The 22,099-nt window shown below is 40.8% G+C and overlaps 1 protein-coding gene across 1 annotated transcript in view; it reads right to left on the bottom strand.

Moving 5' to 3' along the window:
- PPM1A (protein phosphatase, Mg2+/Mn2+ dependent 1A) overlaps window positions 1-11,188 on the bottom strand; it is a 29,670-nt gene extending 18,482 nt beyond the window's left edge. Inside the window, exon 1 of the mRNA XM_054161719.1 lies at window positions 10,879-11,188. The gene's annotated coding sequence lies outside the window, so the exon portion shown is untranslated. The remainder of the gene's footprint in view (window positions 1-10,878) is intronic.
- Window positions 11,189-22,099: the final 10,911 nt, after the last annotated feature.

The raw sequence follows: 22,099 nt of genomic DNA, 5'->3' as shown, positions 1-22,099 counted from the left end.
ATGACACCTCTAGCTAAGCATATAACTCTGTAGACAAATCAGATTAACCTATAGCAGTGCAGGCACCCAAGTTACAGCATGACTTTATGTAATAATGCTACAGAGAGAAGTCCGACCCAGAACAGTCTGCATGTGTGCTCTCATCTTCCAAAACAGGAGTCTTTAACCTATGATCCTTATTCTCCAAATAACTTTACTACATTCCCCTTGCCCTTCTTAACCCTGCCACACATTTCTGCAGTCATATTGGAAAACTGCAGTCTCAGAGCAGGAGAACACATCAGTCCTCTACTCTGGAAGTCTCAACTTTCAGGATGCTTGAACAATGCACAGACATATTAAAGGAGACAGACATTCTTCCCATTCAAGCCAAACTAAGAGAAAACGAACTTTCATCATGAAGTCTAGTGGCAAATGTACGCCACTCACTGATGTTTTTCTTAAAGGACTATTCTTAACAGTCTGATAGCAGCAGTGCCCTGTAAGAAGATTAGGATTGCAACATTGTCTTCAGACATGGTAACTCTGAAACATCATCTGACATTGCAACTGCCACAATGATTAGTTAAGTAAACTCAATTTTAACCCAAGATGATTCTTGGTTCACCATCTCCGTCTCAGTGACTTCCATTAGTTTCAAATATGCAGGGGACACAAGTAAGCATCTCTGGGGTGTATTTAAACCGTGACTTCTGAAATACTAATTTTATGGAGGTCAAACTGAAGGACAGGCTCTACAGCAAGCGCACATAAAACTAAAGTTTCAGTTTGCAGACAGAAAAGCAAGGACACTGTACAGGATCTACAGAGGAAAAAAACCAAAACAATCAAGACAAGCAAAAAGATCTTGGATAAAACACAAGAGTGTTGAAATTCAAAGGACTGCAGCATTAGAAACAAAACTGAAATAATGAATGGAGCATGCCAAAGAGTCAGTAGCTAAACTCCTTGAAAATAAACGCAACTGGAGAACAGAGGGGCAAAGAAAAGCAGGGTAATTAGTATACTGGACCATGGAGAACCACGGACAACCACAGATACAACACTGGAATGTGTGAAATCTCTTTGCCCCTTCATTTGTCCCTCAAACTGTGCTATCCAGACAGCAAAGCTAGAACACCTTCTGATACACATGAAGATAAATCCTACTGTTTTACTAGGTACTAATTAATTTGCTTGAAGGTTCAAGTGAAGACAAGTCTTAAATTGTTCACAAAGGACAGTTCTTGTAACTCCGTACACCCCTGTAAAATACAAGAACTTACTTTTCCAAGGAATTCAGACAAGCAGTTGATCTTCTTGTCAAGAAAACCAACCACCCCCACCTGAAACTTGTACTTTAACAGTATGTAGTTTGATAATCCTTTTTAAACAATGTCCAAGTTGTGCTCCTTCCACTAGGATAAGCTGCTTATATGAACCACACTGAAGTCACAGGCACTTGTTTGAACTAAGCTGAGAAATATCCCTCGTACTCCACTTCCCCAGAACAATTCTCCAAATGACATTATGCCCTGTGTGTTGTAACAAGCACCATAAAGACTGCAACCCTTACTTGAACTACAGGACACAGAGCAAGCCACCAAATTACACAGACTGTTACTGAATAAAGGCATTTGATTACTTCAGCTTGAGCCTGGTTTGTGGAACTTTTCCATTGCTTTAAACAGACTGGAAGCAGTAACCAGTCAGCATCTAATTGTGCAAATGTGGCAATATTATCAGAAGTTAGTGCTTACTGTGTGAAAAACTGACAAATCATTTAACATTAACTACATGTCAGAGATCATCCCAGGGATCAGAAGAATGACTAAAATAAAAACATGCAGATGAGGACACATAATTACACCACAGTCATAGGCTGAATGAAGTAACGAAAAAGCTTTTTGCCAGTGAAACCATTTAAAAGCTACTGGAGGCTATACAACTGAGTTCTGACATGGTTCAGCAGCATTTAAGTACTGAAAACTACAGCTGATGTTTCTGAAAGTGGACTTTCAGAAACAGCAATATGTGGCTAGCTAGATGCAAACTGTCCATGAAAAAGTAAAAGAAATACAGAAATAGGTCTAGTTTAATGAAGCAGGACTAATACACAATTTAGCCACCAGAATACTTGCTCTTGGAGATGCAACTGTCATCTGTGTTGCATTTCAGTAAGAGGATTGACAGAAGGAAAAAAGAAACTGTCCACACAGGTAAGATTGTAACAACATTATTTTTTGTTTGTTTGTTTAAGACAAATGGAGGAGCTATTTCACCTGGCAGACAAATGGAACAAGAAAAGGCAGACAGCTGAAACATTAAAGAAAGTACAGAGAAATACCAAAGCTCTAAGAGGGAAGAACATCTATACAGGGACACAAAGGAGAGACAGGACAAAACAAGCCAAAGGTAAACAAGTTGGTGACTCTGTGTGTGCAAGAATGCATTGTTTCAATGTTTCCCCACTTGCCGTTCCTTTCTCCCTGTAACTAACACGCAGCAGTGGTTACAATTAACAACTTTGTTTCACAGCAGAGAGCATGAAATCACTGCATCTCTAATACAGATGCCTATGAACTCTGACCTCTTGATAGCTGGTCCACAGGCACTACTAGGTTGTTCTGCAAGTTGTTTTGGTTTTAAAACACTAATTCTGCTTAAAATTATTTCTTCATGCTGGGAGCTGACAGCCTTTCTGAATACCTCCTCCATACTATAAAGGCAAAATATTTTATCCTGCTTGTTTTCTTGTGTCAAGTTCTTTTTCATGAGTGTATTTGATGGGGTAGGAAGGATTTAGGGGAGGATGGCTAAAGCCTCCAAAAGTCTTCTGGAAGTCTAAATTAATTTCTAACATCCTTCCAACAACCACATTTCATTTTTGGTAAAACACATTTTTCTGCTCCCATCTACCTTTCCTGCAGACAACTAAACCTGCTGCAAGATTAAACTAGGAGCTGCTGCTCTCAATATAAATACATACTGGCTGAGGTTCAAATTCTCTCCAAAGCAGATATATGTAATCTGATTTTTGACAAAGCCAGCCCCTGGACATTGGGAAAGATCATTCATCTCTCTAAAAAATTGTTCCTGCATGAATGTGAAAGACAGTAAGGTAATGTCAAAATTTCTTTATAGAGTCGTTTTCATTTTGCTGTATGGTTTGTTCTTGAAGAAAATAACTTCTTTCCACAAACACTAGAACCACTGCTGTGAATAGAAAAATCACTACACTGATTTTGAGAGGAGATGCAACCTGCATCCACAAGTACCTGTCACTCATGAGGATTCTAACATGACTGGCACCCTCAGAACACAATTAAACTACTATTTATTGGTCCAGACAGAACTCTTGCTTCTTTCTAAATATGTGTACTACACATTAGATGTGGGAAAGCATAAGAAACAAGAAACCAGCAATGGGCACCAGTGTCAAAGTATGAGCAGCCCAATCACTATGAAAACCTGTGCAGACAGCCAAAATGGCATTAACAAGTACTATGAAAATCCATGAGGTAACTGCATAAATTCATACACTGCTGTCTGAATAGTAGGAGAATGAAAAAGGCAGGATCTTTGTTTGAAAGCATTAATAAGCAGAAAACATGCCCATGCTGGCTTTTAGTTCAGCACCTTTCTGGTTATACTTCTTTTTCCAAAGATTTCTTACTTAGAAGTGTTGGAAGATAAACAAAAGACACTCATTTCAGACCCAGAGAGTTGACAATTGCTTTGTTAACAGTACACAAACTCCTGCAGACTCAAGCCAAAATTCAAAGCCTCACTGAAGCAAGCACTGTAAAAATAAACTGTATATCCAAGGAAGTTGCAGTCTATACAGACAGAAGAAGGGAGAAAGGCCTTGCTTCATTTTATCAATCAATGAGATACAGTAAGAGTCATTTTTTGAAAGAGCAAGGCAAAGAAGTGAGAATATGAATTCCAACCAAAATGCTCATGTCAGAAAGAGTATACAGTGCAATGCAGCTACTCCAGCAGACCTACACACAGCAATGCAGTTTCACCAGAAACAAAACATGGGCAAAAATCAAACAAAATAACAAGAAAAGAATACATCAAGTCATAAAAAGGCACTGTAATATTTTGCAGTATTTCTGATAGCAAGAGCATCCTGCTATTGTCATCTACTATCGTAACTCAATTATTACCCCACTCCTAGACGTCACGAGCCTAACTGGCAACTGAAGTCCATGAATTGAACAGATTGGAACATACTTAATGATTCAAGTAATAGCTACAATCCCCTGTTCTTTAAATTTCTTTCTTTTTTGATCTCTCATTTAAAACTTGAAGCCTCAGCATCTTCACTCACTGCCAGTATTATCAAAACAGTATCTGCCATAAAGAAAAAAAAAGTTCAAGATTCAAAGAGGAATATTTTCTTTCCTAGCCCATCTTGAGACTGTCAAAAAGAAGAAAATGTTGGATAAAAAGTCTTTAGATAAGAACAACTTAAACTGACCAGGCCCGTTCAGGTTCTTCGAAAGCCACTGCAGTGGCTACCGACAATTTGTCTGTTGATGTTTGAGTTGAAGTGTTAGGATAAACTAGAAAAAAGATGCTGTGTGTAAAACAGTCCCAATGGTATTATTTACTGAGACTCCAAAACCAAAGGGAGGCTTGAATAACAGTAACGTGAAAAACAACAGCACACAAAGTATATCAATTAGACCATTCCTGAAATAAAGAAGAAAAAAGACACTTACTGCCTCTCACATCCGTGGTGAAGTTCAGGAAACTGCCACTTTTTTACAGTTCAAGTAATTTGGTATTGTCATCTACAGTAATGTGTATGAATTCTTAGAGGATCGCACCACCCTTCCATCATACCATTCCGCTGATAACCACACCACAAACGTGTTAAAGTCTTAAGTTAATACAGTCCTATACAGCTTAAAGAAATTTAAACACATGGAATTATCAGGAATTATCACACTATCATCCCCAACTTGTAACTCTTGTACTAAAAAAAAAAAAAAAAAACACCCACCTAAAAATCATCATTTAAAGCTTTCAAACTTCAGATCTCCATAATTTCAATACTATCAGCCACCTCTTTCAGACCTGTCTTACAAGTAATTTATTTATCAATATGTAAGAATAAAATCCAAGTGAAAATAAAGTTTATACAGACAGTGCTCAGAAGCAGAAGAAAAATAAATTACTCAGAGAAAAAACAACCATTAAGCATGCACTCAGCAATTAGAAGATTATGTTTGTATGAAGGCCAAAGACTTCCTGTTTAGCCAAGTATTCAATACTGTGATACAAGTCAAGATACATAACCAATATTCCAGATCTTTCATTTTACTTTAAAATATTTGTAGGGTTCTAACATCAGCAAAACCACACTGTTTTGGTAAGGATATAGGAAAAGTTGTATAGAGGAGACGTAAAACCCGATGACTACACATGGCAACAAAACGGGAATAAAATAGGAAATGTTTCTGAAGTGTACATCTGTAACCTGGCTTTGCTTGCAAGGAAATGACATCAAAACTGTGCCAGAAGCACATTAAGACCTGGAAGTCAAATCCTCAAAGCTTAGGAAAAGCTGAAGTTTGTTCATTTGCACACACACAGAGCTTTTATTTACAAAGCTGTTTTGCCCTCACATCCCCAGCATTCCTGTCTCATTAAAAGAACAAGGAGAAATGATGACAAATCTGCGGCAATAAAGCAGATTTTTTTTTTTGTCCTAAAACTACATGCAAATATTTTAAAAACGAAAAAAGGAGGGGAAATCTCTTATTATTTTAGTCTTTATATAAACAACTGTCAGGACAGAAGGTTTTCCTCTGAGGGCCACACTGATTATCAAGTTCACTTCTATCAGTATCAGTAATAGATCAGATTTGCCCAAGAGATTTGTCTGTGATGAACAAGGCAGTAAGGTGCTGTCCTGAGACAAACTTCACTGCAGCTCTAAATATTCTGGTCACCAAACAAAGGCATTGTTAAATTCATCTATTCTTCAAAAAATTAATAGTGCTAATGCCAGCATTTTCTAACTGCCAGGGCTTCACTCTACAGCCTCAGAATAGTTCTTTATGGAGAGCAGCAGTACTAGATTTTTAAGAAGGGTCTGCACTTACTATAATTGACTGGGGGAAACAGAAAATTTACCGATAAAAATGCATTCTTCCTGTATGAAATGCTTCCACAGTTTAATACTCACTTGCCCACATTTTTCTGCATTCTACATCTCTTTCCAAAGATTGGATTTTACTTAGCAGATAGCCATAGAATTCCTTAAACTCGTCTCCAAACACGAAGAGCTTGGGCACAGGTTACACAGTTCTCATGGCTACTGCATATTAGGGTCTTTACTAAGTAAATAATACAACCAATAGCTATGACATATGGACAAGAAGAACACAAACTACAATTCCAATTTCAGATCAAAAGTGCAGTTGGCAGTTAAAATGAATTGCACGCATAGGTACAGAAAATCCTTCAAGTTACATCTAAGACCCAAACATGAAAGCATTATTTCATCCTCTAGGTTACAATCCAGCAAGGCTTATTTAAGCATGAGAGCAACATCATACATCTGAGTAGTCCCACATAATTCAGTTGCATATGGCGTATCAGTGTAAGCACATTTAAGTGCTTTGCTTTATTTAAACTGCAGCTATCAAAATACAAGTCATGTTACACTTGAGCTTGAGTTTGTAAATTATTATCTTAGAAGACTTCAGAGGCCTTTTTAACCCATTTTAATATTCTTACCTGAACTGAGAACTAAGATGTCAGCAGTAGAGCAGCTAATGTACTTCTTTCTGCTATGTGTAAACTCTTAGCATCTCTCTACATTTCAATATTGAAACCTGATTAGCCACTTTTGTTTTGTTTGTGGTTTTTTTTTTTTTCCTTTTTTCTATCGTATCACTCTTGGATGCTCTTTTGCTAGTGTAATGCTACAGAGTTTACACTCTAAACATCAGAAGTTCATAGGAACTACCTGTAGATGAAAGAAATTTTTATTCCAAACTACTCCTTATAAGAGTTATCAAAAAAGCACCTGAGCAACTGTTTACCACTAGGTGAAAACAACAACTGAACTTCCCAATTAAAAATAAAGGTTTATTCCATTTATTCACAAGCAGAAATAAAGAGAATTCACAGACCATTGTAACTTAGTATGTGGTTGAACACAGAACAGAGATTAGCGGAATTAAGAGAAAAGCAGACCCTATAGCAGATAGAAATATTGGAAAGCAGACCTTAACAACATTGGTTTAATACCAGTAACACTCAGCTGGATACTATCCCTATCCAGGAACAAGAAGCAATTTACTCATTCCCATGAAATCACACTTGCTTTTCTTCTCCTGCGCCAATTACAATTTCCTTGGTCTAAGCATACTTTCTTAAGGTGTAAATGATTTACTAAACCAATATTAAATCTTAATAAATCCTGAATTGTTCTTTCACAGACAGCAGCAGGAGCAACGTAAAGAAGTTACAAGGAGATGCTTGGACTAGGCGACCTTTAAAGATCCCTTCCAAAACAAAACCATTGCATGATTCTATGAGATAATGTCTTTTCTACTGTGATCCACATCACGCCATGGCTCGAATACATAAATCCTTCTTAAACAAGATTTTTATGCACTGGCTAATAGAATGCACATAATGCCATAAAAATCACAATTCCCTGGATCTTCTAAATATCCTAAGAACATCAGTATTTTAAAAACAGATTACATATTGATTATATGGACTTCATCCTATGCAATTTGCCATTCAATGAAGAGTATTGTAGTTAAGTATGTCTAAATTTCAAAGAAGTTCATCACTTATCCTACTATTTTTAACTGAAATTTGGATCTTGTGATTAAAACCATAGAGATCAGTAAGACTCCAGCAACAAAGTAGCATCCAAAAAGATCTTAATTTTCAAAAGGACAAATGAAACTTTGGGCTTCATTGTTTAAAAATAGCTATGGATGATACAGCAATGTTTCAAAAAAGCATAAAAGTGAGGTAGAATTTATGAGAAGAGCAAAAATTACAAGAATAAGTATTATCTCAAGTTTAGCTATGCTAATCCACTATTGACTTCAAACACTGTTACTATTCAAGTCTTTAAAATGAGTTGCAAGTTTGCAAAGACAATTAATACAATTATTTTACAGTATTTCCTGTTCCAAAACCTGCTTATTTAATAGCACAACCTAAGTTATTCCATCACTTGATTGCAATGCAGTTTCGTGAGGCCAATTACATTAAAAAAAAGGAAAAAGTATTTTTACATCAGAACAGACCTGAACATGTTAAAAAAAAAGTCAACAGTAATGTCAGTATTTCAGTAAGAAATACATTTTTGATAATTAACTTATATTTAGGTCTTCTTGTGAAAGCAGCTGCTTTATATTCCACTATAAAGGAACAGTGTAAATAAAATCTCTTATTGACAGCTGCATTCAAAAACATACCAGTTACATGAGTTTACAAATTATCTTGTGCCAGAGTTAAACATCTAAGCATTTTAATGACAGTTCTTAAAATGCTATCTCAGCAAGAATGACTCAACTTCACTGCATAAGCTGCACTCCAGATAAGAAGTAACTAGCTTGATTTTATAGAAAAAAAAAATAATTGTGTTTTGCTTTAATTCAAACTGCACTAAATAAGCCATGCTTGTTTAGACCTGCAAGCTTCACCAGTCATTTGGCATTTCCATCTCTCCTCTGTTTCAACGAAAGTATCTCAAGCTCACCTACAGACAGTTAAGTAAATACTTGGAAAACAGGTATAGCTTTCTTCTGTACCTCAAGGGGAGAAAGGTTTACCAGACAACCACCAACCAAAGGACTAAATCTATAAACCAGAGCTAGGCTGTGTCGCCATATGAGAAAAACATGGTTATGCCAGAAAAACAGGAGAGTACAGACTAGCTCTCTCCAGTACAAGGTACATTTTCCAGGTTTTATCAGATATCTGTCTCTAAGGAAAACATTAATAACTGGTATGATGCATCAGCAAGACTTTTGGTCTCAGCCCAGTCTTTTATACAAAAGGTAGACCCAGAAAGGTCCAGAGGGGAAAAATTTAGTAGCAGCTGTCCCTACCCCAGGGAAAAAGTGCTGGTATACCTACCAAAACTGCTGTTCTTCAACACCTTTCCTTTAACTGCTACTTTGATTGGATAGGTAAAATGTAAAACTTCCTCAACTCCAGTTTTCCCTTCCATCCACTGTCTCTGATGTTATTCATAGAGAAACTATGAATAGTAACAGAAGGGAAGCTATCAGAGAAGAAATGCGGGTAGAACTTGCACAATTCCTTGGTCGTTTGGCAATTCACAAAGGGTCCTGAGCAACAGCAGCTGTCTTGCTTTAATTTCAGTAGTGCTTCACAGATCTGTTTCAGCCACCAAACCACTGAAACAGCGTATGTACACCTCAGGAAAGTGTTACATGGGTTCGTATTTGGAAAGACATTTCCTAGAATTACAAGGTTTAGAATTTATACTTTATAAAATGATTCTACTTACTCTGACTGTAAAAATCACAATATAAGGAAAACATATCACCTAGCATCAAACCTTTCAGGATCTAAATCTGCCTTCTGCTTAAAAAAAACAGCAAACCCCTTGTATGCATACAGGACTTTAAACATTAAGGCTACCACATAGGGCATCTGAATGACCAGGACTTTCTCATTTGACAAAAGGCACAACTAAAAAAAATTAAGTTCCTCTCAAGTATGCTGTCAAGTTAAACGTCAGTTTTGCACATTTAGTGATACACGGCAACACTGAAATATTTTGATTGTACCACATAAATACAAACATATCAGCTGTCTACAAAATCAATTTTTCTGAAACCATTAACCTACAGCCAATCTTGAAGCTCTACCTTATCTGCTACAATACAAGCTGACGTAAGACAAGTTAGACGTATGCTCTGAACCTCTGGCATTTAACATGCAAGCCCAATTATCCAGTCCATCACTGGACAACTTTCTAAATGAGGAGAGCGTTTTCTTCTACCGACTTTTGAGGAGTACTCTATGACAGATTACAGATCATCAGCCTAACCTTTGCTTACGACACTGTTTTCAAAGGCAGCGAAATCGCTCTCAAACTTTAAACGCCTAAAAGGCGTTGGCAAAGGGAAAACCGCCCGCTGCATAATAATGTCACTATTTGGGGAGTACTTGATGCTCCGACCCTCGCTAGGGCGGGGTGCTTTATAAATAGATACTTTTTTTCCCCAGTGCCGTGCCCTATGCGTTTGGGTGGCGATAGGAGAGGAGGCTGTTTATAGCCATTATTAAATGAACTCTGAATCGGCCAAGAAAGGGGCGGGGGGCTGGGGGGAGGGGGACGGGAGCTGCTACCTGAGCCAGGCCCAAACCCCTTCGCTCACCCTCTTCATTCCCCTTGCCCAGCTTCAAGGGGCTGCCGTGCAACCCCCTACCCTTTCGCGAAGGCGTCTGCAATGCAGAAACTGCGTAGCCATGCCCCAAGCCCAGGCCACCGTCAGCCTCGGGGCTGGTGGGGGAGAGGCCCTGGCATCACCACCCCAAAGCAGCCAAGCCCGCGCCGCCCCCCTTCCCATTTTCCTCCCTCCCGCCGCCCCGACCCGGTACCAGCTGCTGCCGCCGGGGATGGCGGCTCGTTCCTTACACTGGCTACAGCAGGAACGACCCCCTCTTCCTCCCACGCCACAAGCCCTCCCCTCTCCCATCCCGCAGAGCCAAGGGGGAGAGCAGCCCCCGCGCAGGCCACCCCCGCGTGTTTACAGGCCCTAGGGCTGAGGCGGCGGCCGCGGCCCTTCAGCGCCCCGGCGTAGCTCGGCCCCGCCGCCACCCCCTCACCCCAGCCCGCCAGAGGCCCCCGCACTGCGCAGCACCACTTACCCCCCCCCGGCCGCGGCGGACGGCGCCGGTTGTGGCGGGCAGGGCCGCGCTCCCGAAGGTGCGTGGGGGCAGGGAGGCCGGGGGCAGGCGGGGACGTCCGCAGTGGGGCCGGCAGCGGGCGGGCCGGGGGGAGAAGGGGGAAGGAGGGGGAGAAGGAGGAGGAGGGGGACACCCGGCTGGCGGCCTCGCCTCAGTTCATTCACAGGCGGCGGCTGTCGAGAGCGGCTCTCTGCCGAGGGGGAGCCCAGCGCTCATTTCGCCTCCGCTCCTCGCTGGCCGCCGCCGCTGCTCGGCCTCGGCCGCCGCTACCGCCGCCGCCCCCCCCACCCCCCCCCCTCCCCGGTCTCCTCCCGCCCGCCTGCCCGAGCTACGCGCCCACTCGCGCAGCTCCGCGGAGCGCCGTCAGTCCCCCCTCCCCCGCCCCTCACACACACGCACTGCGCCGCCTCCTCCTCCTCCGCCTTTCTGCGCAGGCGCGCAGCTGGGGGAGGGGGGAAAGAGGCGGGAGCGAGTACGCGCGCGGGCGCGCCCCGGCATTTTCCTGTGGTCGGTGCGCAGCGGCCGGCCACCCTTCTTCCCCGCTGTTGAAAGAAGAATTAACAAAGCCAACAAAACAGAAACCAAGCCCAAGTTATATTTAGGAAAAAAAATTAAAGTAAACAGCACCGAAACGCGACCAGGAGCCGCTTTTCAGAGAAAAAACCCGGCTCTGGCGTAGCTGGGCGGGATACCCGGATGTTGGGACTGGGAGAGCTGCAGAGGCGATGAAGAGAGCGAGGAGGGGGGAGGGCAGGAGGACACCCGGCGCGAGGCCGTTAGCGGTATTACATCACCCTCCGTCCCCTGGCCCGGCCGTAACGAGCATGCGCGGGGCGCGTGGGAGAGGCACGAGTCGGATGGGGTGGTGGGCGAAGGCGTCAGCGGTACGGCCCCTTTTCCCTCAGGGGAGCGGCTGAGTCTGCTGCTGGAGGTGCCTGTTACGGGTCCCTGTGCCGATCTCGGTGGCGGTCCCGTGACGGCAGCAGCATCTCATGCTCTCTGCTCGCTTGAGGCTGAGAGAGAGAGAGCAGCGAGGCCCAAGCCGAGACCCTAGCGGGATCAGCCGCAGCGACATGAGGAGGGGGAGGCGGCGGTGGCGAGTGCGGGTAGCAGCGGCTTTTGCCCCTCGGCGGGAATGAGCTGAGGAAAAGCTACCCTGCTCGTGTCGCGTCTCCAGAGCCGCAGGACGCTCTGGGGTATCCTCTTACACGCCTAAATCGGAGCCCCGCAGGTTTCACCGCTGAAAGCACAAGTGCTGGCAAAATCAGCAGCGGATTACCAGTAATGAATGCATAATGATTTTCAGATACCCTTTGATGAAGTCTGGCCTGTTGACTAAAATGACGGGACTATGTTCAGGGAGCAACTCTCCTCCTCCACCAGTCTGCAGGGAACAAATTTAGAGGGCAAGGTATGAGGCAAACCTCTTACTCTGTGTAAGGGGGGAGGTGAATGTGGCGGGGCTGGAGGAGAAGATGCTCGGAGGCAGAGGTAGGACAGGGGTGAAGGCTGCGTGCGGCTAATTTCAGCAAACCAGGGTTAAATCGCCGCTGGATGCGTGCAGGAGTGCTTTTACGGGGAGGATTAGGGATGGACAGTAGTTTTGAAGAAGCAATTGACTACAGGGGGACAGATGTTGAAGAGGGCTGGAGAAAGGTGAAGTGGATACGTAGAGAATCGGGGTGGTTGTCTGCTTTAGATAGTTTCCATCATTTAACAGGGATCAGAACAAGCTGTCGTATGGTAAGGTTTCCCTGAAGTGAGAGCTCGGAAAGTCCTCAAATTGCTGGTTATGTTGCCCTAGCTTTTGTAGGTAACAAGCAGCTTCACCCTGAGTGTGCCGGCGACTGGGGCAGTTAATTGAAGGCAGTTGCAGAGATAAGACCTAGAAGACCAGCAAAGTCTTACCCGGAGATAGCTTAAAGAGCTGTAACAAATTCAATAAAACCCTCCCCGTTGAAGGGCTTTCCTGTGATAAACTGACTGCATTTCAGAGTGATTACAAAATCTCCAGTTTCCATTGCTGACTGTGGATGAATGGTCAGTTCTGACTTGATCTGTCTGTATTCACTCTAATCGCGTTTGTTAGCATGATACTGAACGCTGCTCAGTAGTGCTCAACGGTGTGTTAACTTTCAGACTTTGTAGTTAAATGGAGAGAAATTTCTTAGTGGAAGCAAATCTTTAGAGAGATTTAAATACAAAATGCTCGGAAAATAATGATGTGAGGAAGCAGAACACAGTGAAAGAAAGATTTCGGATGGTCATGGAGTAATTTCTTCATCAATACGATTTTTAATTTCCTCTTTGCACCCTAGGACAATTGGCTAAAATTTTTATTCAGTTCAGATTTTAAAACAAACAAACAAACACCTTTGAAAAAAATCTTCTTTTCCCCAAACTTCTACAATGTGCTGACAAGATAGTGGTTATACAGGATTGTGCTTGCAGGCACGGGCCATGCTTCTTTAACACGTACACTTGAGTTTTAATTTTCACCCTCCTTTCCACTGGAATAAATCTAACGCTGAATACAACTGTGAATTTTACTTAGATTCTGTTACATATTGCTGTGTTTGTATGTGTGTAGTTTTTAAAAAATAAAAGTGAATGATAGCGTGGCCCAGCTTTTTTCTGTGATGCCCTAGTTTTAAGCTGCAGGAATGTAATGACAGCAGAGAGTTTGCTGCTGTCATTTTCTATTTATATGTTTTCCTTGGGAAATTGGATGGAGTCAAATTACCACAGTATTTTCTTAAAGTGTAACTTTTCTTTAGTTTACTGGTTTTGCCTGGCCTGTTTTATTGACAACAGTTGTAAGTACTTACAAGGTATTTAAACATCACATTTAATTCAAAGAAACTAGCTGTTTGCAACACTGCCTCTGCTATGTGTACTTGCAGTTGATGAGACTACTTCTCCCAGCATACAAGTCTTTATTTTTCTCTTTAGGTGCAAGCTTAAGATGGGACACGGCTGACAGGGACGTGTAGTCACTGCATTCATTAGAACAACAATCAAGGAGAGGCAGTAAAGAGAACCATTTAATCAGAAACCAGAACTAAATAATTGAGAAGAATCATAATTCACTGTTTTGAACAATGTATTTCTAGTAGCATTATATGGTGTTTTTTAAATGATGTGCAGTTCCACAGTATATTTTTAGGTAATGTTATTTTTAAGCAATCTTTTTTTGCTTCCTGTTACATCTTTTAAAAAGTTTTGAGGTGAATGGTATTTAAAAAAATAAATCCTCTCTGTATCTAAAGAAATAGATGTATGTACCTCCTGTGGAAACCTGGATATGGCAAGCAGAAGGGTAATTATGTCCAATGTATTAATTAAAACTGTCAATTTAGAAAATTCCACACTTTGCCCAGTGAAGTTGTTCCCAATGACATAATTTCCCATTAGAAGAGAATACAGGAGTACAATTGCTGTTGGCATCACATGACAATTTAATGTTTCCATCATAATGGTACTTTAGGTATGAGTCTACTGTAATCTCTGCCTGTTGCTATTGCCCAATGCTCCTTTTAACTCTTCTGAGTTTTAATACTAGTTGGTTAAACTTCTTTTATTATAAGACATACCATGAAGCATTGGAAGTGTGTCTGTATGTTCCTTACATGGGGCATTTAGTACAAATATGAACTGGTTAGGTTTCTTGACCCCTGGGTGAAAAAGTTGTACTTCTTTCACACATAATTTATGCAAAAAGGTCAGAAAAAGCAGAGCCTTTTGTTTTCAGCTTCCCTTGTCAACCTCTTTCTCCTCTCTTCCAGAATTGTCTGCCATGGGTTGAAAATTACATATTTGAAGCTATGCTGCAGTCTAAAAACCTGGTAGGCTGTGGTGTTTCATTTGGAATAGGATTTGTATCACTAATAATACTACTCTAAATTTTAGACATATAATCAAGCTGTTGTCCCAGTTATCTTGGTTCAGTACAAGGAGACAGGCACCTTCAGATGATCATTACTCCCATTCTCACACTGGTATCTAAACTAGGTTGAGTGAGTTGCCTTCTGAAAGTGTTTTTTTTTTTTACATGGTCTCTGACTAGAGAAGATGACCACCTAAACCAGACCCTTGATTTTCAGATGGCTAAAATGGTGCTTAGAGGTTGTCTAATCAAAGTCTTCATATTAATGATATGTGTGGCTTGTAATAGTGTGATCATGAACTTGCCTGGACTTCATACTTGACTTGTTAGATACTGATTCCCTGTGCCATCACTTCTCCAGTGGGCTGTACCTGTTTTAAGAATCTAAAAGCCAGATGGATGACTCTGCTGCAGGCATTGCATCCACTTGGTACAGTTTCTGCAACACCCTGGTGTGATGACATCTGTAGGTATCTGCTCAGGCAGCTGTGCCATTGGGAACTCTATAAAATGCCAGTACTGTAGCTATGATTAATAATCACATGATGTTTAAATCATCAAACACATACACCTAGGGTGTATCCTGCATCTAGACTGAATTTATCTGAAAGATGTCACAGGGAGTTTTGTCTTTTGAAGAACATCATGTGCAAACATCCCACATTCTTGCAGCAGTTCTGATATAATTCACTTTGTCTTGAACACTGCTAAACTTTGACCCCTCTGAGATGAGATTTATGCTTTCCTGATAGCTCTGTAAAACAACATGGAAACAGTGAGGACATCTTTTAAAAAAATAAATGCTAGTGATTTTCAATCTACAAAATCAGGTACAAAATCGGCAGTATCACAATGTGGTTTTCTTATTCTAGCTGTAACAGAAAACAAGCAATGCTCAGTCATGAGTTTTATTTTTATGGTAAGAATTTGCTGATGGAAGTAACCTACAGTTCAGGAAGATCAGCAAAAGCAAAGTGCAGTAAAGACCAAAATATCAAAAGCCCTTTATGCTGAAAATTAATATAAAGCTTTACTCTAGAATACTGTTATTATTTTTCTCCTACTTTTTCATATGGGAAATATGGGAAAAGCTTAGCACCTCCCAATTCCTTCAAAAGTCCCAAGTAAGATGGCAAAAATCCAGGCACCTCAGGAAGATAAATGAAGTTTGTCGAGGTTTCCAGAGCTCATCTGCAAATCACCTGCATTTCATGCTTTTTTTCCCTCTCTGTAGCCGAACCTCATTGAAAACCTGGTGGTCAGGAAAATTTGCTTTCATGTGAAATGGGGCAATTAAAAAAGAATGTCAGTCTAGCTGAAAGCTTTTTAAAGAAAAGGAAAAAGGAGGGAAAGAGAACCATTTAAATACTTGTTTTCTCTCCTTTTAGAATCTCAGCTGTCTCAGGAGTTGAAATGGAAGTTTGCTAGGAAGCCTGCTTGTCCTGAAACTTCTGTGTAAAATGAAACAAACCAGCCATGCTTGGTGTCTGAAGCAAGCTGGTGGCGTGGGACACTGGGGTATGCCAATTGATTTTGGCCCCTGTGCTGTCTGCCAGATCCAGGATGGCACAGTGTAAGTGGTCTCATTGGGACCATCTGCATTATTCTTCAGTGCAGAAACCATGAATCAGCTTGTAGCAACATTAGTAGAAGATGTTGAAGTATTCTAAAGGCTAGCCCTTGACAAGACTCCAGCACAGGTACCTTTCTATGGTTCTCTCCAACCTGAGGGGAAAACATTTGATTGAGGCTTCATCTGTCAGCAGTGAATGTTTTCAGCATCTTTTGTGTGCAGTTGATGAATGTTTTATATTCTTGACAAGATCTTCTTTGGCTCTAAGACAAGCTGTGAAGTAGGGAACAACTAGAATCTTTAACCAGCTAGGCTTTAGCCTGTGCCATTCATTAGCTGGTTCTTTTCTTTCAAAAATGTGAGGGTATATATAAGTTACAGTTTTCATTTGCTATTAGTAGTCTGTGCATGAAGGCCTCTGCCCTCACTGAAGTCAGTGGCAAAGCTTCCACTGACCTCAGTGTCGCAGGATCAAACCCTTCAGCAGCAGCATGTGATAAGAATGGCTGTTATCCCAGCCAGTGTTAATGGGCCTGCCTACGATTGTCAGTTGTTTAACCTAAAAATTAGCTTAGCAAATCACAGCCAAAATTACATGTCAGACTGTTGATGCCTAAGAATACTTCATAATGAGTCATCAGGAGTCTTATGATGCTCTTAATGTTTTACAATTATTAACATTCAAGCACAGATTCTGGAATTTGATAAAGACTAGAATTTCCAGATATGAAGGAGATTTGTTCTGATGAGAGGATAAGACTACTATTCTGTAAACTCCATTTTTTGTTGCCAGCCCTTTTCTTCTTTGAATAGCCAGATTTAGTCACCCTCTTTGTACAATCAAACACAACTCACTTTTGACTACATTCATTCATAGAAATCTGTTGAATCAGTTGTCTTTTAAGAAGCCTGTTGGCTGGGACACAGCCGAGGAGACAAATTTTTGTGTCTCGAGTTAAACTAAAAGCAACATGTCAGAATCAAATAGTCAAGGTGTGGAGATATTTGAAATCTGTGCATTGTATAGTATTTTGCAAAATAGGTTTTCTAGAGTATCAAAGATTCTGGAGAGTTCAGGATTTAAAGGATAATCCTGTTCCAAAGACGGATTTTGCTATTTATGCCTTTATTTAGTTGACAATATAACTGGACATTAAATTTAGTTTAGTTACATAGGTGCTAGTGTGGTATAAATGTAAGAAGTAAAGACAATGTTTCATGCTTGCAGGCATAAGGGACATGATAAAAATGGTTATGATATCAGCAGCTCTATGTGATGGTTTCCTTAGGAAAGAAAAACAACTAGTAATTTGGATTTTTAGCATTTTATGCAAAACCTCACTGCCTTACATTGGTGTTGTGTTTCTTTGAGGATGGTGCAGAGCAAAGGATTAGCAAAGCAGTAAGGGCCATTATGAAAAGAAACTGCTTCTCGCAGTTTGAGCTCAGAATTTCAGGAGAAGGAACCTATCAGGGAAGGAAAATCTCACATTGCAGGTCATATTAGCATAAATTCTTCTGTAGAACATTTAGTGCAAGTAATGTGGTGCAACTTAATATCAGAGTATTGCTCAAAACATGGGTGCTAACTGAAGATAATCTGAGTCCCCTCCCTAAACAAAAAGGTATCCTTCCTGCTCAGGAAATTTCACTTAATCTGATGGATTAGGAGTCCTACTGCTTCTTGAGAGATTTGGGAATGTGATTTCTTCAAGGATTTGAAGTGTATGTTTTTTCGCTTATTTGCATTCATTTCAGTATATCACTCATGTATTTATTAAGATAAATCTCCATTTCCAGTATATTTGTATATTATGTCTGTAAAGGCATACATTTTATTTTTACAAACACACTTAATTCTTGCATTTTTTAACCTTTATAGGAATAATCAAAATAATTGGCTAGTACTTGACATTTATTGTGTTATATTCTAATTACTCCCTTGTGTGGTTTTACTTCGGTTTATGTTCAAAATAAATAGCATAATTGCTTGTGAGACAAGACAAGGAAGAGGAAAAAAAGCTTGCTTGATGAGATGAGAGAAATGGTGAGGTGAAAAAGGGAAACCCCTGGTGATGTTAATCCACAGCAGCCTGCTGGAAACAGGATTGGAATCATTAGCTTGCTCTACAGAGGTCACAAGATTGCCATTCTAGGACATAAATTTCAATTAATATGGACAGTGTCTCAACATGAAAGCAGCAGTTGACCTGAGCTGAACCCAAGTTAGATGAGATGCTCATTATCAATAACAATTAGCAAACAGGAATTTTCTTGCAAATGCAAGCTGAAAAGTTATGTACCCTCAGAGCACTGAGCAAATACTTCATTCTGCTGCTAACTCTCTAGGTAGAATTTGTGAATACTCAAAGGCAGTGGTTGTGGAATGCTTCATTCTCATCTCACTGTGAAAGCAACCTACTGAGAAACTCACACTAAAGCCCAACCCTGATGTAATTTCTAGTGTTGTCTACAAAAATAAAGTTTAGGAGTAAAAGTATTGGGTGATCCAATGCCTTTCAAATTAAACACAAGATTCCCTCTGACTTTAGCAAGTCTGGATGGGGTTTGAATTTCTTATTTGTTTCAGGAAGTATTAGTCCTGTCAAAATAAATTTCACCAGCTTAAACAGGATTAATGATGCAGCAGTCATTTGTCATACAATCATAGAATAATTGTGGTTGTAAGGGACTTCTGGAGGTCAAGCCCTGGGTCAAAGCAGGCCAAATCATAGACTCACAGAATCATGTAGGTTGGAAAAGACCCTTCAGATCATCAAATCCAACCATCAACTCACCCCTGCCAAGTCCACCTCTGAACCATGTCCCTCAGCACAACATCGCCACATCTTTTAAATCCCTCCAGGAATGGTGACTCCACCATTTACATGGGCAGCCTGTTGCAGAGCTTAATGAAACTTCTGGTGAATAAATGTTTTCTAACATCCAGTCTAAACCTCCCCTGGCACAACTTGAAGCCATTTCCTCTCATCCTATTGCTTGCTACTTGGGAGAAGAGGTTGACTCCCACCTTATTGCAGCATCCTTTAAGGTAGTTGTAGAGAGCAATGAGGTCTCCCCTGAGTCTCCTTTTCTCCAGACTAAACAACTCCATTTTCCTCAGCTGCTCCTCACAGGACATGTTCTTTAGACCTTTCACCTGCTGCATTGCTTTTCTTTGAACATGCTCCAGTGAGATCACGTTGCTAAGGTCTTTGCCCAGCAGCGCTCAGAATATCTTTGAAGATGGAAATTCCACCTCCCTGGGCACCTGTTTCTCATCAGAGTTTCCTGTGTTGCAGTTTGTGTCCTTTGTTTCTGGTCTCATCATGATGTATCTCTGAAAAGAGTGTTCAGTTGAAGAGAACAGTAACATCTCCCCTTATGTTTCTCCTCTTACAGCTGAACAAAGATGGTTCTCCAGGTGTCTTTTCAACTTAGCAGCCCTCCACTGCACTTTCTTCAGTATGCTGAAGAATTGATTTACCCAGAAAAGGTAACAGGAGGCTGCTTAAAGAGCTTTGATTTGAAACTTGTGGCTAGCATCTTGCCTGTGGCTGTGACATATAAATTACTTTTTTAAAGATCATCAGAAAAGATCAGCTATGCAAATTAATACGTTATTATCTTTTGTGACTCTCCTGAACCTCTCTGGCTTGACACCTATGGTACCACACACAGGAAGCTGATGGATATTCAACAAAGCATCTGGGTGCATACACTGAGGCTCAATGTCAAATGTGAGTTGACTTTAGAAAGCAGAATAGGTGAAAATGTTCATAGATCATGAACATATCTTGGATTTGTGTTCCTCAAAGCTTCTCGCATTAACTATCCTATACACCTTGCAAGAGGAACAGGGTCCCCTTGCTGATAGACTCACATCTGCCTGATACTGGGCAGTGCGGGAAACCTTTTTAGATGTTGGTAGTAGTGAGAACAGTTTCAGAACTACTTTTCCTTGGGTTTGGTTTCCAGGAAGTGACTGCTGGAATACCTGGTGCACCAATCTTACCCTCTCCCACCAGCATGCCCTACCAATCAGCTGATTAAGAAAATACCATGCTCTAATTTACTTCCCGGACAGCCAGGGATTTCTCCAGGTGAATAATTAGATCATCTCTCTGTTTTGTTTTGTTGCTAGAATGGAAGCTAATATTTAGCCACTGTATCTCCTTAACTCTTTACCTCCTTCAAATAGGTACTAGCTAAGTACGACCACTGCCTATGATTTCTTAACAGATACACAGGAAAAATCCATCCCCAGTAGTGTATGCTTCTAAAGCTCCTTACATAATATCTTCATTAAAATGCCCATCACAGGGTTCTGCTAAGAGCCAGATCAGACTGTGATCAGCTTTTTAAGCCGTGTTCACTTTTGGCCTTTTTGCCTGAGAAATTCCATGGGTTCACATGCTTGATTAATTTTAAAACTCCCCCCGTGCTCAGTTTACAGCCCCAAATATGATCTTCCTCGTAATTTATATTCTGGTAATAAAAGGTTTAGAAGCAGAAATTTTTGTCTTAAAAATTTTGGTTGAAAATTCTCTATTTTTTGTTTTTCTTGGGGAAGACCAGCAGAGGGTGCCTGAGCTAGAGAGCAAACCCCCGACCCAGGTTAGGGCTGAGTTATTAACATTTGTAGTATAAAAAAGAAAATAAACTTTAATTTTGTTCTCTATTAAAGCCAAAGTGGAATATATTAATGAAAATGAAGGGAAACTACCTGCTTTAGGAAAACTGCACTATTAAGAGGCCATCAGAAAAGTAGTACTACAAATTAAAGAAAAAAAAATCAGAATTAGAAAAGGAATTTTAGTGATCTCATTCTGTCACTAGCTAACAGCTACTAAAGCCTGGACCCCTGGAGTATCTTTTTATGGGTTTTGCAAGACATTCTGTCCATAATTTACTTTGTAAGCTACTTCTGTGTAAGGAGATGGAGGAGGAGAAAATATTACAGTGGAGGATTCAGAACAGGTTCCTAACTTTATGATGTTCTGTTGTTATCAGATGTTTTTCTATGTAGCTATTTCTGAGAAAGGAAACAGTGAGGTGTAGGGAGAAAAAAGGAGGAAAGAATGATTTACTCGCAATTACACCACTTTAACTTAGGTTTTAACTAAACAGCTGCAAAGCCTTGAGTAATCATCTTTGCTATGTCTTGGCTGGTAAGTAAAACAATCTGTGGACTTTCTAGTCCTGAGACCAACTGGCCTGACCTGGCTTGTGTCTGTAGCTGATGTCCTTCAGATATGTCCCATATTCCTTGTGAGTGTGGGCAAAGCTGCACCTTGAACCACAGTAACAGCTGAGAAGTATGGGCAATCAGGTGCCAGTGTATGAGTCCACACTTTGGCCCTTATGAGGACCATCTTCCTTTAGCAAGGCCTGTTGTGACAGGACAAGGGGATAATTATTTTAAACTGAAAGGAGGGAGATTTAGACTAGATACAATGAAGAAATTTTTTACAGTAAAGGTGGTAAAACACAGGCACAGGTTGTCCAGAGAAGTGGTAGATGCCCCATCCCTTGAAACATTCAAGGTCAGATTGGACAGGGCTTTCAGCAACTTGATCTAGTGGGAAAGGTTGGACTAGATGACCTTGAGAGGCCCCTTCCAACCCCAAGGATTCTATGATTCTATGATTCTTAGGTTTACTCATACAGATGCAGTTTACTCTGGCAAAAAAGCAATTTCTCTGGTTTACCCTGTGTATTGC

The sequence above is a fragment of the Dryobates pubescens genome, chromosome 5 (assembly GCF_014839835.1).
Source record: "Dryobates pubescens isolate bDryPub1 chromosome 5, bDryPub1.pri, whole genome shotgun sequence".
Classification (NCBI taxonomy): domain Eukaryota; kingdom Metazoa; phylum Chordata; class Aves; order Piciformes; family Picidae; genus Dryobates; species Dryobates pubescens.
Note: the sequence above shows the minus strand (reverse complement) of the source record. Positions and strands in the feature narration are given on the sequence as shown.